Source organism: Mastigoproctus giganteus, chromosome 6, assembly GCF_048544385.1.
Source record: "Mastigoproctus giganteus isolate SK-2022 chromosome 6, ASM4854438v1, whole genome shotgun sequence".
NCBI classification, from domain to species: domain Eukaryota; kingdom Metazoa; phylum Arthropoda; class Arachnida; order Uropygi; family Thelyphonidae; genus Mastigoproctus; species Mastigoproctus giganteus.
The window spans coordinates 53,373,775-53,390,253 of record NC_143580.1 but is presented as its reverse complement, the minus strand read 5'-3'; the positions used below and the strand labels follow the sequence as shown (position 1 = coordinate 53,390,253).

The 16,479-nt window shown below is 34.2% G+C and overlaps 1 protein-coding gene across 1 annotated transcript in view; it reads left to right on the top strand.

The window, feature by feature from the left end:
• Nucleotides 1-16,479, top strand: part of LOC150084275 (beta-alanine transporter-like) — a 138,486-nt gene that overhangs the window by 64,353 nt on the left and 57,654 nt on the right. The window lies entirely within an intron of this gene.

Genomic DNA, 16,479 nt, shown 5'->3' with positions numbered 1-16,479 from the left:
AAAAAAAAACCCCACAGACTCTTGACATAATGTCTGAATTTGTAAAGCTTGTGATACTACAATTAGAAAGAAAGACCTTTCCCTGAATCCAAGGATGCTCTCATAATTATGACTAAAGCCTTGCTTGTGTCCTTTGCTGTCTCTCTTAATGATTGGATAGATTTCACCTGCCTCAGGTGCCTTTTTTACATTTATCCTCAACAATTTCTCCTCCACTTTCCTTTCAGTTATCACAGTCATTTAGCTCCTCGTTAGAGTGTGATAAACTTCTGGCATCCCCTACCATAAAAAAATTCCTCATGTGTGAATGTGGATGCAAAATGCCTGTTCAATTTGCCCACAACCTGGTCATCAACAGTTAACTCATAAACGTTGAATGGCCCAATGTGATTCAACCTCTTCCTTTTACCATTAACACGTTGAATGCTGACTACGAGCTAATTCGTACTTGGCGATCTGGCCCAGGACTACGAGTTAACTCAGACTGGTATGACTTGCCTTTCAGGCGCAGCTACAAGTATATTCGTAGCAAATGTGTGCAACTGATGGATAGTTGGCTTCTGGTATAAGAATGAAAAATCAACCACAGCATCAGAAATCAGAATTTATTCACAAAAAGAAATGTTTTCTTCACACAAAGAACTAGCTTCTCTTAGCGCACTGGACAATAATAGTGTGTTCTGTGGCATTTTTTATTTCTCGTACATACTCGACACGGTTTAGTCAGGCGTGGTTTTTTTTTCAGTTGGTGGTATAGCCAACTGAAATTCTAAATAATGAATTTTATGTTCAGACCTAATCTTCTTTGGAATGTTTAGGATTTTTTCTCCAATCAAAGATTCAATGGAACTTTTCCGTCAAGTTACGGGTTCCACCATAAAATGTCCGAAATTCAGAGAAACCCATAACTTGACGGAAAAGGGTGTATGCATTATGCATATATATTTCTATAATATGTAATGCAGTTTTTTTCGGACATCTGATGGTTTTTCTTAGCGCTGAATAATACGAGAGCATTTGATCCGATCGATCTATGAACCAAGACCGTACGAGTCGTCAAAAAGCTCTTCAAATTCAGTGTCACTTATATTAGCATAGAGCTCAAGCTCTTCTTCATTCAGTGGTCTCTTCTTATCCATGTTTTAAGTTCTTTTTAGTACATAGCAAAGTTAGATAGTATGAATCAGAGCTGTAATACTCAATATGTTCTACGTTGATAATAATATTAGTAAATTAATAAGAGGAGTTTACCTCAATATAGTACGTGGAACACTTCCGTATGATACCCTCCAGAAATTAAAACGGAAAAAACGAAAAAATCGACAACTTACCGATACATTAAAGTAAAATATAAATAATTAAAGTAAAATATAAAAAATTAAATAATCAATTCAAAATCAATTCAAAACAATTAAAATTCAAATTAACGCAATTAAAAGAATCTAACGAAAATATTCAAAACGATTTTCCTTCCTGAAGCTGACAATGCTTTTCGACCGACTGTCGTGATCACAGGAATGAAAATTACCGAATCAGGCTAAACCTGCAACTTAAATAGTGATTATGTGTCTTCGCGCATGCGCTTAAAGGTCCACGCATCGGAGATCAAATATGGCCGCCGAACATTAACAGAATTCTCGTGTAATTTAATTTCAACGGTTTCTGCAATTAATAGTCGCGTATAATTACGTTGAACGTTAAGTATTTTGGCCTCGTTAAATAAAAAAGTATGTTTTTCGTTAATGGCATGAAAGGCTAATTCTGACGCTGCGTTAGAATAGCTTGCCTTAAAATCTCGATATTCGGATAAACAAAAATACCTTTCCCAGGTTAGGTAGCTTCGCGATAAATTAAAAAATTATCTACATCCGAACGATTGGTCTGTATTGAAGACCTCCATAGATTTGCGACGGGAAGCACAAGCCTCAGAAATAAAAAACAGACACGTTAATAAGTTGCAAACATTATCGAATAGTTCAAGACACGTTCATGCGAATTCTAACACATTGTCGCGAGCTTGCGACCAAGTTCACACGAGTTGGGTGACATCCCCCCCACAGACACATAACGCACTACCACAGAATATGTCGGCTAGTTCACGAACACCCCCTCACCCAGTATTCAACGAACCGACATATCAACAGGTTACAAATCTTTCCTCGTGTACACTATCGCAGGACCAGATTTCACTTTTATCCAAAGGATTAAATTATAATTTACCACCTCGAAAGCTGCCAAAAAAACAATGCGTAATTGATATTGAATTTGGACTTCGTAGTGTTCCACAAAAAGATGTATTTATTCAACAAGTTAATCAAGTAGTGAATAACATAAAAGAAACGCGACTTCCTAAATTGAATACACATGACAGTTCAGCTTTACGAGAACTTCGAGAAAATAAGGACATTATTATACAGAGGGCAGATAAAGGAGATACAGTGGTAATACTAGATAAACATGATTATATTAATAAGTTAGATTCAGTTGTATCTGATACCTCCACTTATTGTGAAGTGGACCCGACACTGTTTACCAATTTGGTAAATCAATACAATAAAACGTTAACCACATATCGTAAAAACGACTACATTACTATGGTTCAGTTGAAGGAATTGAAGTCCAGAACATACAATATTCCTGCACTTTTTGGTCAGGTAAAATTACACAAGCCTGGATTTCCGATTCGACCTATTGTTTCCTACAGGAACTCGGCATTTTCAGCCTTAGCCACACATGTATATAGCATTATAAAACCTTTTAGACAGGTTATACAATTTGGGATTAAGAATTACGATACATTATTTAATAATCTTAAAGACTGTAGACTCGGCGACAATGAAAATTTATTCTCATTAGATGTTACCTCATTATATACGAATGTAAACGTTGAATACACATTAGATATTATTTGGGATATGTTAAATAAAAACTCTACACCGATTAATTATACGAAGCTGCCTATAAAGGAGATTTTTCACTTAATTAAACTATTAGTTGAGGCTAACTACATCACCTTTCGAGACAAGGTGTACAAACAAATTTTTGGATTACCAATGGGTTTGAGCCTGAGTGTCTTAATGTCAGAGATCTATCTCTCAACGATTGAGCAGATACATTTGACACCTTTTCGTCCCCGTATCACATACTATGGGAGGTATTTAGATGATGTTCTAGTTATTACCGATAGTAGTACTATCCAAGACATTTTACATTCGTTTAATAATATTCATTCTAGACTCAAATTTACATTGGAAAGGGAAGATACGGATACTAAGTCATTAAACTTTCTAAATTTCACGCTTACCCGGGACTCGAACAAAATACAATTTAGCATCTATCGAAAACCCACAAACACCGTATGCTTCTACATTATAATAGCTACCACCCGTTCACCTACAAAAGATCGATTATCTTTAATCAATTTCTAAATGCCTATAAATATTCAACGACGGATTCTGCTTTAGACTCAGAAATACAAATATTAACTAGCAGATTCTTGAACAGGGGTTATCCCATTAACACAATAAATCGAATTAGGGTACAAGCTAAGGATAGGATACAAAATACTGCACCAATCAACAATAGTAATATCAAAAAATACTTTATTTCTGTCCCATATGTTGAACAGTGGCACAAACAGCTTAACAGATTCTTTAAAGATACCGAATTTAAAATTATAGCTAGGCCTATACGGAAGTTACACACTATACTGAACAATCGCTCGGTTCTTTCAGCGTTCGCAACACAAATTAAGGGTAATCAGGGTTCGACGCGGTTTTCTCTTAATATCCGTGTAAATCAACACGAAGCCTCAGTTCGTGCTTCTCGTTCAGCAGCGTCAGAATTAGCCTTTCATGCCATTAACGAAAAACATACTTTTTTATTTAACGAGGCCAAAATACTTAACGTTCAACGTAATTATACGCGACTATTAATTGCAGAAACCGTTGAAATTAAATTACACGAGAATTCTGTTAATGTTTGGCGGCCATATTTGATCTCCGATGCGTGGACCTTTACGCGCATGCGCGAAGACACATAATCACTATTTAAGTTGCAGGTTTAGCCTGATTCGGTAATTTTCATTCCTGTGATCACGACAGTCGGTCGAAAAGCATTGTCAGCTTCAGGAAGGAAAATCGTTTTGAATATTTTCGTTAGATTCTTTTAATTGCGTTAATTTGAATTTTAATTGTTTTGAATTGATTTTGAATTGATTATTTAATTTTTTATATTTTACTTTAATTATTTATATTTTACTTTAATGTATCGGTAAGTTGTCGATTTTTTCGGTTTTAATTTCTGGAGGGTATCATACGGAAGTGTTCCACGTACTATATTGAGGTAAACTCCTCTTATTAATTTACTAATAGTACATAGCAAAGTACTAAATATAATGTACACGGCAAAGTCAGTGTCACTGCAGTGGATTTACGCACAGCACAGATTCATATACAGAGAATTCTGCAAGTTACAACACATCTAATTTAATCAAGTTAACTTGTAGTTGGCTGCTGCGAAGAATTTTCTATTACATACACCAACTACGAGATAATTCACGAGGCTTTTTTTTTTTTACAACAATAAGCTTTTTTATGAGTTTTGGTGATGAATATATATTATAATTTGGGTTTGTTTTGAATAATTTAACATGCCTAACTCAAATTGGCGTCAGAGACCAGTTTACCTAAATAAGCCTTGGCAGTCAACGTGTTAATATAAGCATAGAAGTCTTTGCTGTTTTCCTTTGCCAGAGACATCTCTTAATCAGCTTTAGCTTGCCTAACTTACTTTGACTTGATTACAGACTAATTTATATCTACCATAAGCTTCTGTATCACCTGATAATTTATACGCAACCCATGCACTTTTCTTCTGTGCCACATGTCCCAGTAGTTCATCTGACATCCATTTAGGTGTAAGTCTTGAACAGTATTTTTTTTGTTGGTATGAAAAGCCTAGTAGCTTCTTTGATTACTTCCCTGAACTACTTCCCATTTAGAATTTGCTGCTGATGACATCATCGGTTGGTCCCACTGCACAGAATTTAGAATTTAAATACCGTCTGAGGCCTCTGTAGTCACCCTTACAAAAGCAAAAGCCCCTCCCTTTACCCTTGACAGTAGTTATGTCTTTAACTTATGTAGATGGCGTATACATTTTTATGGAGGAATCACTGATATTTATGACCAGCCAAGTAGCAGAAGACTGAAGTCTGTGTGCATCGAAGAAAACACTAAGAGTTTGGATGAAATAATACAAAAAGACAGGATAATGACCATATATGCAATGATGTAAGAACTAGGCTGTTAAAATAGAAGTATGTTAACCATTTTAGACACATAAGATTATAGGAAAATATGCTGCAAATGGATACCCATACTATTAAGTAAAACTCTTGAGGTAGGAGATCTGCCAAGATCTGTTGCAGGAGTGAAAAAACATTCAAGGAGATTTTTTTTAAAGGCCTAATAACAGGTGATCATACAGACCTGGACCTTTCATTATGACCCTTATTCTAAATACCAGCCTATGGAATGGACACATTCTTCATCTTCAGTGAAAGAAAAAATCTCAAATTTCCAGATCATCACAAAAAAATTATGGCCGCAGTGTTTCGGGACAGAGAAGACCCAATTTTTGTTGGTTTTTTTTTTTTTTTTTTTGTTTAGCCTCTTAACTTAAGCCTCTCTTGGTAAGAGGATCCCTTCATTCCCCTCACCAATCTTGTTGCCCTTCTCTGTACACACTCAAGCAACTCTACATCCTTCCTGAAATGAGGCCTCCAGACCTGTACACAGTACTCAAGGTGTGGCCTGACCATTGCCTTATACAGAGGGACAATCGCCTCCTTTTTCCCTGCTAGCAAAATTCCTGTATATCATTGGCAACACCACATGACCTGCTCTGGCAACCTGTCTGCATTGCTCAGAAAACTTCATATCTGACTGCACAATTACTCCCAGGTCTTTTTCATTTTCTACCACCTTAAGTGTAGTACCACACAGTTGGTACCTGCCAACTGTGTGGTACCCTGCCAACCTTTGTATCATCTGCAAACTTCGACACTAAGCCTGATATACCTACATCAATATCATTGATAAATATACAAAACAACAGTGGACCCAACACCAAACCCTGTGGGACTCCACTAATAACATTAGTCCACGAAGAGCAGCACCCATTGATTACCACCCTCTGTCTTCTCCCACTCAACCACCCTCTTATCCATTGTAGCAATTTACCCTTAATACCATTCTGCTCCAATTTATACAGTAGTCTTCCATGCGCAACAGTGTCAAAAGCTTTCCTGAAATCCAAGTATATGATATTAAAATTATTTTTTGCATCCAGTTCCTTTGTAACCACATCATAATAACTAATCAAATTTGTCAGACAAGACTTTCCCTTAACAAACCCATGCTGTGTCTGAATTATTGATTCAGTCTTGTCTGGATGATCCTGCAATGCATCTTTAACCAGTGACTCCATTATTTTACCCATAACATGGTGCGTTGATATCACATGAAACATGGTGTGCTGACTTCAGCTGCTAATAGTTTATTCCTATTTTATGAAATCTGTTTCAAGTTTCATGTTTCACATTTCTTTGATGTGCGGCCACCTTTATTGTAACATCTTTGAAGGTAGGGTTTAGTTATTTACACAAGTATTTTACTTTGATAAATATTATCAGATATGAATTTTTATTTCCATGTGTTTATTATATTACAGTGCATTTCCATGCTGACTTACTATTCAAGTCCACTTTCTATAATAAAATTGCACTTTTTCTAGGTCTGTCAGGAATGAAACCTCCCCTTATGACTAAGTGAATTTTAGTTTTTATTCACATTATTCAAGTTAGTCAAAACAGGAATTATTTAAATGAGTATCACTTAAAATGAGTTAAATGAGTATCATTTTGTTACTCCATATTTTAGATGAAGCCTGGTCTCATTTAATTGCAGTTCTAAACTGATATATAAAAAAATACTATACTTGAGTTGGCAAAGCCTCGATAGTGTGTAGCAAAGAGCACATTCAGTTTGCCATAAAATGCATCCATTTCATATTACAAGAGTCACCATGGGTTGCCTTGCTTCTGCATTTACACTTCAAATAAAAAGCACTGCTTCCTAACCCTTTCTGTAGTGAGTTTATAAGCACTTTGGAGTGGGTTTTTTTATGAAAATTTTACTTTTAAACATAAATGCTTTTAAATATGAATTTATTTCAAAAATCAAATCAGTTTTAAAAAAATTGTAAAAAAATTCTTAATTATCTTAAACATCAGTCTTCTACATCTATTTATGTATAACTTTATTTAGTTTTATCAACTTCTGGATGTGAATTCCATAGAATTTTGACTTTTATAAGCCAAAATCAGATAGCAGTGGCTGATTTTGGGCTTACAAAATTCAGATTTTAATTTCAGATTTAATAAGAAGAGGAAGTGCAACCTCTTTTGATTTTAAAATCTCTTTTCATGTTGAAATGTATTATAATGGTATCTAAAATCATTTAGAGACACCAATAAGAGATGGCAACACTTGCAATATGAGTTTAATATACTTTGAAAAATGTATAAATACATACATACTCCTCAGGCCCCTCATACAATAAATGTATGTATGATACAAAGGTTGGCAGGGTTGTCAAGGACACTACTGACACTATGCTGCTGCAACAGGATCTGGAAAGGTTGAGCAGATGGGCTGAGAGGTGGCAAATGAAGTTTAACATTGACAAATGTAAAGTACTACACATGGGAAACAGCAACCCCAGATCAACGTATCAACTCTGTGGTACTACACTGACAGTGGTAGAGAATGAAAGGGAATTGGGGGTGGTTGTGCAGGCAGATATGAAGTTCTCTGAGCAGTGCAGACGGGCTGCAAGAGTAGCTCATGGAGTATTGTCAATGATATACAGGAATTTTTCCAGCAGGGATAAGGAGGTGATTATTCCATTGTATAAGGCAATGGTCAGGCCACACCTAGAGTACTGTATACAGGTCTGGAGGCCTCATTTCAAGAAGGATGTAGAGCTGCTGGAACGAGTACAGAGAAGGGCAACAAGATTAGTGAATGGAACAAAGGGGTGCTCTTACGAAGAAAGGCTTAAGTTTTGCAAATTACAGTGTCTGGAGACTAGGCACCAGCGAGGTGATCTGATAGAGGTGTATAAAGCCTTGAATGGTTTAAGCATGCTCAATGCTGATGGGATTCTTCCTCTAGCTCAGAAAAATCACCTGAGAGGGCATAAATTCAAATTGAGGAAAGACAGATGTAGGATAGACGTGAGGAAATTTGCCTTTAGCCAGCAGGTGGTTGGTTGGTGGAACAGACTTCCATCCCTTGTGGTGGAGGTTGATAGCCTAAATAAGTTTAAGGCTCAGCTGGACAGGTATTTGGAACGAACAGAGGGGTGAAGTGGAAGTGGGTTTTTTTTTTTTTTTGGCTGATGCTGCATAAGCTTGCTTTCTTGCATCAAATGCCTCTACTAATGCTAATGCTAATGCTAATATAGAAGCTCCAGAAAGAGCTAATAATAAATACATTGCTCTATATTTGAAATGCATTCCATTACCCAGAAAGCCATTTCAGTGCTTACTGGCATCTAATTAGTGGGTAACCAGACACCATGTAGGGAGACCTCACAACCCAGTAATGAAATATTTTCACAATAAGAGAGATGCCAATAGCTCAAAACTCAAGTAAATTTAAAGAAACTGTTTCAGACATAGAACTATAAAACAATTATTGTATGTGATTTGCTTGTGTATGAAGAGCAAATCAAATATTCCACAAAATGCATCAATCTCATGTTGTTAAAGAAGTCCTCATAAGTTGCTTAATGTGATCTTTGCTCATAATTACACAAATGATTTGCAATACTCATAATACAGATCTTGTGTACCTGAAGCTTTTGTGCTCTGCATATACTTGATTAATATATGTATTGTAAGGAGTCTAGATATACGCTTAACATTTTTTACTATTAATTTTTAAATTTGTTTTGTAATTTTTTTCTTTTCTTCTTGCATTTGGAAAACCTGTCCTTGATTTCTTCTGCTGGTAAGTTCCATTTTCAGAGTTGTGCTGCTTTATTGCTCAACTTGCTCCACATATTGATAATTGGTTGGTTGGATTATGGTTGTGCATTTAATTTATTGATTACCCATTTTTCATATAACTCGAAATATAAAAAGAGAAATGTAATCAGCAAAGTTTTTGTTTGATTTTTCTGGAGAATAAATCCTTATTCTTTTTATTGCAATTTTTAATATTATTAGATATATATTTTTTATTCAAAGCTGCTTTTATGTAAGTTTTCTTTCTGTTGGTTGCTGAGCATTTTCATTTTCACTTCCTTTGCAGTGCATTTTATATTAGCTTGCCTTCATTTTATTGGCTGCTTTCAGACAAAATTCATATTTAGAATCTTTTGTGCCTCTTCTTATAATAGCAACAGTTTTTCCCTCTTCTATAATCTAGTATAATAATAATAATAATAGGTTTCCATAAAGGAATGGAGTTTTGTAAGCAAATTTGAAAAACGTGTTCGTACTTTACATTATATTTATTTGATTCACAAACTCAGTTTTTGTCACTTCACTTTTGTTTAGTTGATCATTGTTTTGTTAACAGAATTTTTTCTTTTTACAAGATTGCACTGTAATTAGTACCACCAAGAAAAGGCTGTAGACATTCTGTAGCTAACTGAGTTGGAGTCACTGACTTGGCGCCTCCATAGCCAGGTGGGAAGGAGCAGCAGTGCGTAGCACACACTTCTTGATTAGACCGGGGTTCGAGCCCATCACCACCAAATACGGAGGATGCGGAAAGGTCAGGGAATGACCACTGCATATCCCTGGAGCAATATGGCCTTAGTTGCTAATGCTCCTAATAACAACAATAACATATGTCACTTGGTCTAATGACAGTTTAGAAGAGTGCCACAGAGATCTGCTACATGTAAATAGCACACAAAGGCACTTCAAGCAACTAGCCATTTGCATGGCTCCTAAGGAATTTTAATTCCACACCACTCTACTTTCCATGAGGCCATGTGAAGAACATTCTCTACAATTGCTATAGCCATCACTAGAGCAACTGACAGCATTGTGCCCAAAATTCTTGACTGAGTATGGGCAGAAATTGAGTATCAGTATAATGTATATATGTTGTGCTTAATGGCACCCAGATTAAAGTTACATAATACCATTACAAAAATAATTTGCAATGAATAAACAATTGGTAAATCAAATAAACAAACATATAATGTTGAGTAAGAACCTGTTTTTTTCTTCTTTGAAATCCACTTACAAAATCCAGCTATTCATTTGTGGGAAACTCCTGTTTAATAATAATACATTTTCAGTATAATTGTCATTATTACTGTCTCTCTTCATATTTCATATTTGATTTGTTTGTTTTGAGACATATTTAGGGCTGTGAATTTTTTTGCAGGAAGAAAAGTTGAAATTTGTGAGAATTTTGCAAGGGAGGAAAGTTAAAATTCACAAAAAATTTGCCAGGCAAAAGTGTGAAATTGTTACATCTCGTAGGTTCCTAAATTATAAAATTCTCATATGTCATGCTCACATTAATGGCTTACAGTAATAGTTGGATCCATGTGACTGCCTCACAAGAAGATAAAAACAGAATTCAAACTGATTTGCTTTATTTAGATTAAATTCATACCTTACATATCAAACAGAAGAGGTGAATTTTAATACAGCATATTATATTAATACATAATTATTCTATGAATATATCAGTATCTTATACATAATTAGTATATAATTATATTTTAATGTGGCATATTATATTTTGAATTGTGAAATATATTATTAAAATATATATTATGAGGGCTGTTCCGAAAGTACGTAGACTAAGATCATTGCTGTGAGTCTGAGTCACTTGGGAGGTTTGTATAGGTCTCCATTTCGAAATAGCGTCCTTCACATTCTATACACCTTTTACAGCAGTTCACTAGCTTCTGAAACACATGCTGCAGCTTATTTTCTGAAAGGCATTGCAGGATAGTGGATGTGGCAGATTTAACTTTTTGCGTTAAATTTTTTTCCTCTCAACTCTTTTTTTTTTTTTTTGAGGCTCAGGAAAGCCCAGAAATCACACTGTGCAAGGTATGGGCTGTATGGAGAGTGGTCTAGTGGTTGACCACCAATTTTCGCTAAAGTTTGCATCGCTGGTTGTGCGATATGTGGCCTAGCATTATCTTGAAGAAGAAACCATTCTTGATTAAGCAGTTCTGGTCTTTTTTTGAAAATTTCTCATTTGAGGTGAACTCGCAATGTGTTAGCATTATATTCTCTATTTACAGTTTTTTTCTCAGGAACCCAGTGCTGCAATATTCTGTGGGTGTCAAAAAACAAAATCAACATCAATTTTTTTTGGAGGCGATGAATCATGGTGTTTCCATATGCTTGACTACTGTTTGGACTCTGGATCAAAATGTTTAATCCAGGACTCATCACATGTGATTATTTTATTCAAAAATTCTGGCTCTTCTTCCACCTTGTCAATAAAGTCTTGATAAAGTTCAACCGGGCTTTCTTTTTGTTCCGTGGTAAGGTCGTGTGGTACCCATCTTGCGCAAACACATGACATATTAAGCTGCGTCTTTACAATTTCATGACATCTTGCTACACCAACATTCAACTGAACTGCCAGATCATGAATCGATAAATGTCTACTTTCTTTCAATAACATTTCGGCTTCTTCATTGTTTACTGAGGTTCGTGGAAACCGGCTTCTTTGTTCATCTCGTACGCTGTTCTGCCCAAGGCTTATTCGCTGTATACTTCCTGAATCAGCTCAAACATATTCTGACCATTTTTGCCTAACTTTACACAGAATTCAATCACGATTCTTTGTCTAATAATTAACAAAATATTTTTCTCATCCCCCATTATAAAACACACTTCACATAAATTGTTATAATGAACACAAGAATGAAAACTACATGATACGCTTGCACAAACTAAGAAAAGGTGGGGGAACATTCCTAGACCGCAAACTCATCACTCGTTTCCATAGCAACGAAGCAGTGCTTGCTAGTCTGCATATTTTCGGAATAGATATAAATAAATATATATTACATTATAGTTAAATTATCTTTTATATTTCACTGATCATCTTGTAGAATGTCACTGTATTTCAAAAACAGTTGCTCTACATCAATAGTGTTCATGTGAAACTGACAAATGCTTGGAGCAATTCATATGATTAGCTGGAAAGTGATTCTGTTTGGGAAAACCAGAATTAAGTTGCAAGTGGCATTTAATTGTTTCATAGTTTGTCTATAGCATAAATATTCAGCTTTTAGGTTATCATATTCAAACATTGACATATTGTTGAGCACAATATCACTCACAGAAATATCTAAGCACTGAGCAGGATCAAAAACTCAACATGCTTAAACAAAAAAAAAAAAAAACTGTTTGAGGCTGGCAAATCGTTTTTCTTACTAAAATAATGTGCAGTTCCCCCAGAGAATGATTCCTACTTTACTAGGAAAAAAAAAAAAAAAACAACTGTGGATCTCATCATTATCAAGTGCTCAGGATTTCACTCCCTTTGCTCTTACCCTTAGAAAGAATTTACCCTTAGAAACAACTAATTAGTAAAGAAAATGAAATCTGAAAATCTGTTCATAAATTAACTGCCAAACATTAAAGTGCAGTTTTATTTTTGACCTTTATAACCAATCTTTCCCAGAATTCTGCAATCCACTTAGATACCAAGTATCACCTACAAGCCAATCATAATGTGGTTAATATGCACAATTCATAAAATATTATTTAAAATAATAATTTAATCTTATGTAATGGTACACTGGGCTCTGTTATCTACTTGTTTTTTTAAATAACAGGGAATTGTGATGTCACAAAATTTTAGGCAAAAATGACAACTATAAAAATTTATAAATATCAGCAAAATTCACAGAACATTAAAGAAAATGTCATAATTCATAAAAACTACAACTTTTTTAAATACCTCAAAAAATTCACTGCCCTAGACATATTCAGTAATATGCCTACATTTACATTACTTCAAGCATTTTTTGTTTTTATCAACAAGTAAAGCGATAGATCTAATTTTTGTACAGAATTCATTTCGAGAGCAGAAAAAAAATTCAAAATTTTTCATAATGTTTATAGCATCTGTGAATAGAGACTAAGCATGAATGTGTACATCATAGATTGTTATGCTATAAACATTGTACTGAAAGTAAATTCACTGTTTCTTCTGAATTCAAACTTCTTATATCACCATATAAATTTTTTTGCTTTTCAGTAAAAATTTTGCATTTCCCACCAGATTTTCTTGTTCTCAAACTACTTTAAGGAAATTCTTTGTAATTAATTTCTCACTGTTTATCCCTCAACTTGTCTGTTAGAAAACATCCTCTGTTAGGCAGTAGTATATACAATCCCACCAACTCTTCAGATATACGAGTTTCCTGAGTTTTCTCCTCCTTACTAATTTAAGTTTTTCTCTCTTTTTTTTTTTTTTTTTCATAAATAACCTTGAAAGTGCAATCGACCATTAAATCCTAATTTTATGAAATCTTAGAGAAATAAAAATACCAATTTCCACATATTTCTTCTCAATAGCTGAGAAACGTTCTGTATTGTTTGTGGGTGGTTAAGAAATACTTTTTCTCATATTCTCAAAACTTTAAGGATGGTATCTTCTTGGAAGGTATACCTCAATACATATCAAATGCTGCAGATTACTACATCTGCACAAACAACTAGTTACAACATTACAACAAAATGAAAAAAAGTTCATTGTCCACATCATTACTTGATGCATTAGATGGCTAATGTATCAGTAGATTCTCATTATGACATATTAGTCAAATAGTAGATAGCAAGTTCAAATATATTATGAAATGTTTATGTTTCAATTTCAAAGAAAATCCAGATATAAAAGTTGAACAGAAATAGCTGTTACTTACATGGTCCTTTGGCTTTTTCCATTCCATTGGAACGGCAGTGATGAAAGCGTAGCCTTTACTTCAAAAATAAGAAAAGAAAGGAAACATATGCAGTATTATTACACAACAATTAAATTAAAACTAATCACTTTTCTATATGAACATATTGGTGAAACTACAACATGTATTATGTTTGCCAGGAGCTACTGTTCCTTTAACAATCTATGGCATGTATTGCAACATGTGGGTGCCTTCTCAACCTGTGGGGAGTAAACACCTGTTTTGAGGATTTCAAAATCAATTCCCCATGCACATGACAAAATTAATCAGAATTATTAACATGTTTTCAAGACATTATGCATAACATTAAATAGCTGGTTTTACAGCACATCAGAAGGAAACTAAGCAAAGATCAAAATGAATACAAAAGGCATATAAAAAATCCATAAGACAGCTGTCAAGATATGATAGTTTTTGATCATACAGTAGGCAACAATCTTCTGACCATGGTTGGATGGTATTTGGCATTATGTTAACTAAATGATGCATACTTAACATTCATAAAGATATCTTTATGAGATATAACTTTTTTTTTTTTTTTTTTTTCAAAGAAATGAAAGCATAAAATGTGTGTTAATCAAACTAAATCACTCAACTTCCTACTAAGAATAAAATTGGTATTATACAGTGTTAATGAAGTAATTTTAAAAAACTTGTTAGAAAATAATTATTTGTTTTAGATTTTTTTTAAAGGTAATCCTATTAGGAAGGGTTTTTTTTTTGGTTTTTTTTGTTGTTGTTGTTGCAAAAGATTGTGCAACATTAATGTTTGTTTGCATTCCAAATACTTAGATTTCACTGTTTTACTAATATTATATCACATTAGAACACACCATTTGATGTATTCTAATGTGATATAATTTCTCTGCTTATGAGTTGATGTTTTTGACTTCAAGAAGTAATACTGTATAGTGAAAAAAATTCTTTTATGAAGTACATGGTTCTTGTAGATGTTTTTAGCCATGGTTTCATTGCCCACAAATTTGAAAAAGATAAGTAATTTTTCACATTACAGATATTGTAAATCATTAAAAAAAAAAAAAAAAAAAACAATGAATATAACTGAAATTTCTTTTGCATTTATAAGTATCGCACATACTTTCCCTAATTAGAGTCCATCAGTAGTTAGTCAACATATCAAAGTGCCATCTGTCTTAGCATTACTTTTTTTTTTGACATTTAACTTAATGAAACTTTTCTCCATACTTATTACTATCATGCAGCTACCAATGATAAGGAAAAATGTCTGAATTTGTGAAACATTAGTAAAAAACATTATTTTTGTGTGAATGTCATGGGATCTATGAATTTATGCCTCTGTCACTTCTTCAGTAGTGTTAAAAATATGAGACATTGTTATCAAAATAAAAGCATATTCATTAAAAGTTAAATAATATAAACAGTAATTTTGGTTTGATAATTTAAACAATTAGAAGAATCAAAGAATTGCATCTTTTGTCACAAAAGTTGAACAAGAAGGTGAGCTAAAATGAAGCAAAAACTTCCTTAGCCAATCAAATCAATCCAATCAAATCAAACCAATCAATCCTTGCCCAATCAAATGAGCAGAAGCCTAGAGAGCAAGTTATTGGGATTTTAAGAGCTGCTGGGAGTCATCATGAAACAAGTAAATACATGGGCTGTGTAGGGGTAACTAAGAGTAAGAACAGCTGCTTGTATACTTGCATGTACACCAATGCTAGAAGTATAGTAAACAAACCCTGCTACTGTCATGATATCAGCAGAGTTTTTAGGGAATTGTCACAAATACAAATTGCACATGAATTCTCCCTCCATCAACTCCATGAAAAAGTTTGAAAGCTGTTCTCTTGCATTACAGTAACTTAAAGCCATCCACTGCCCACTATTTTCAGAAGACACTACTCAAAGCAATTCAATACAGCATTCATCAATGGAATATCTGCAGTGACCTTAAAGTTAGTGATATGTTAATAGGCATGCAAGGAGGTTCACAAAATATTGTTTTTCTATGCCTGTGGGACAGCTGTTCTACTGCAGACCATTACAACAGCATGACCAGACTCAAAGAAGCATATATTAGCCAGGAATAAAGTAGCACAATATCTTCTATTAGTGGATTCAATGAAGATTTTCCTTCTATCTTGCTGTGTTAAACTTGGTCTAATAAAGACTTTTGTGAAAGTGGATGCAAGATGAATTTGAGAGGATTTCATTACCTAAGTGAGAAATTTCCATAGGTCAGTGCCACAAAAATTAGAGAAGGAATCTTAGTGCAGTTTCAAATCAGAGCTGCAGGACAGAAACTTTGAAAAATACCTCAAATATTGGAACTAAAAGCATGGCAGGCTTTCAAATGGCTTTGGGAAAACTTTTTGTGTAACCACAGGAATCCCACATACAAAGATGGAATTCAGAAACTGCTCAATGCCTATAAAGGGGATGCCTCTGTGTATAAAGTATATT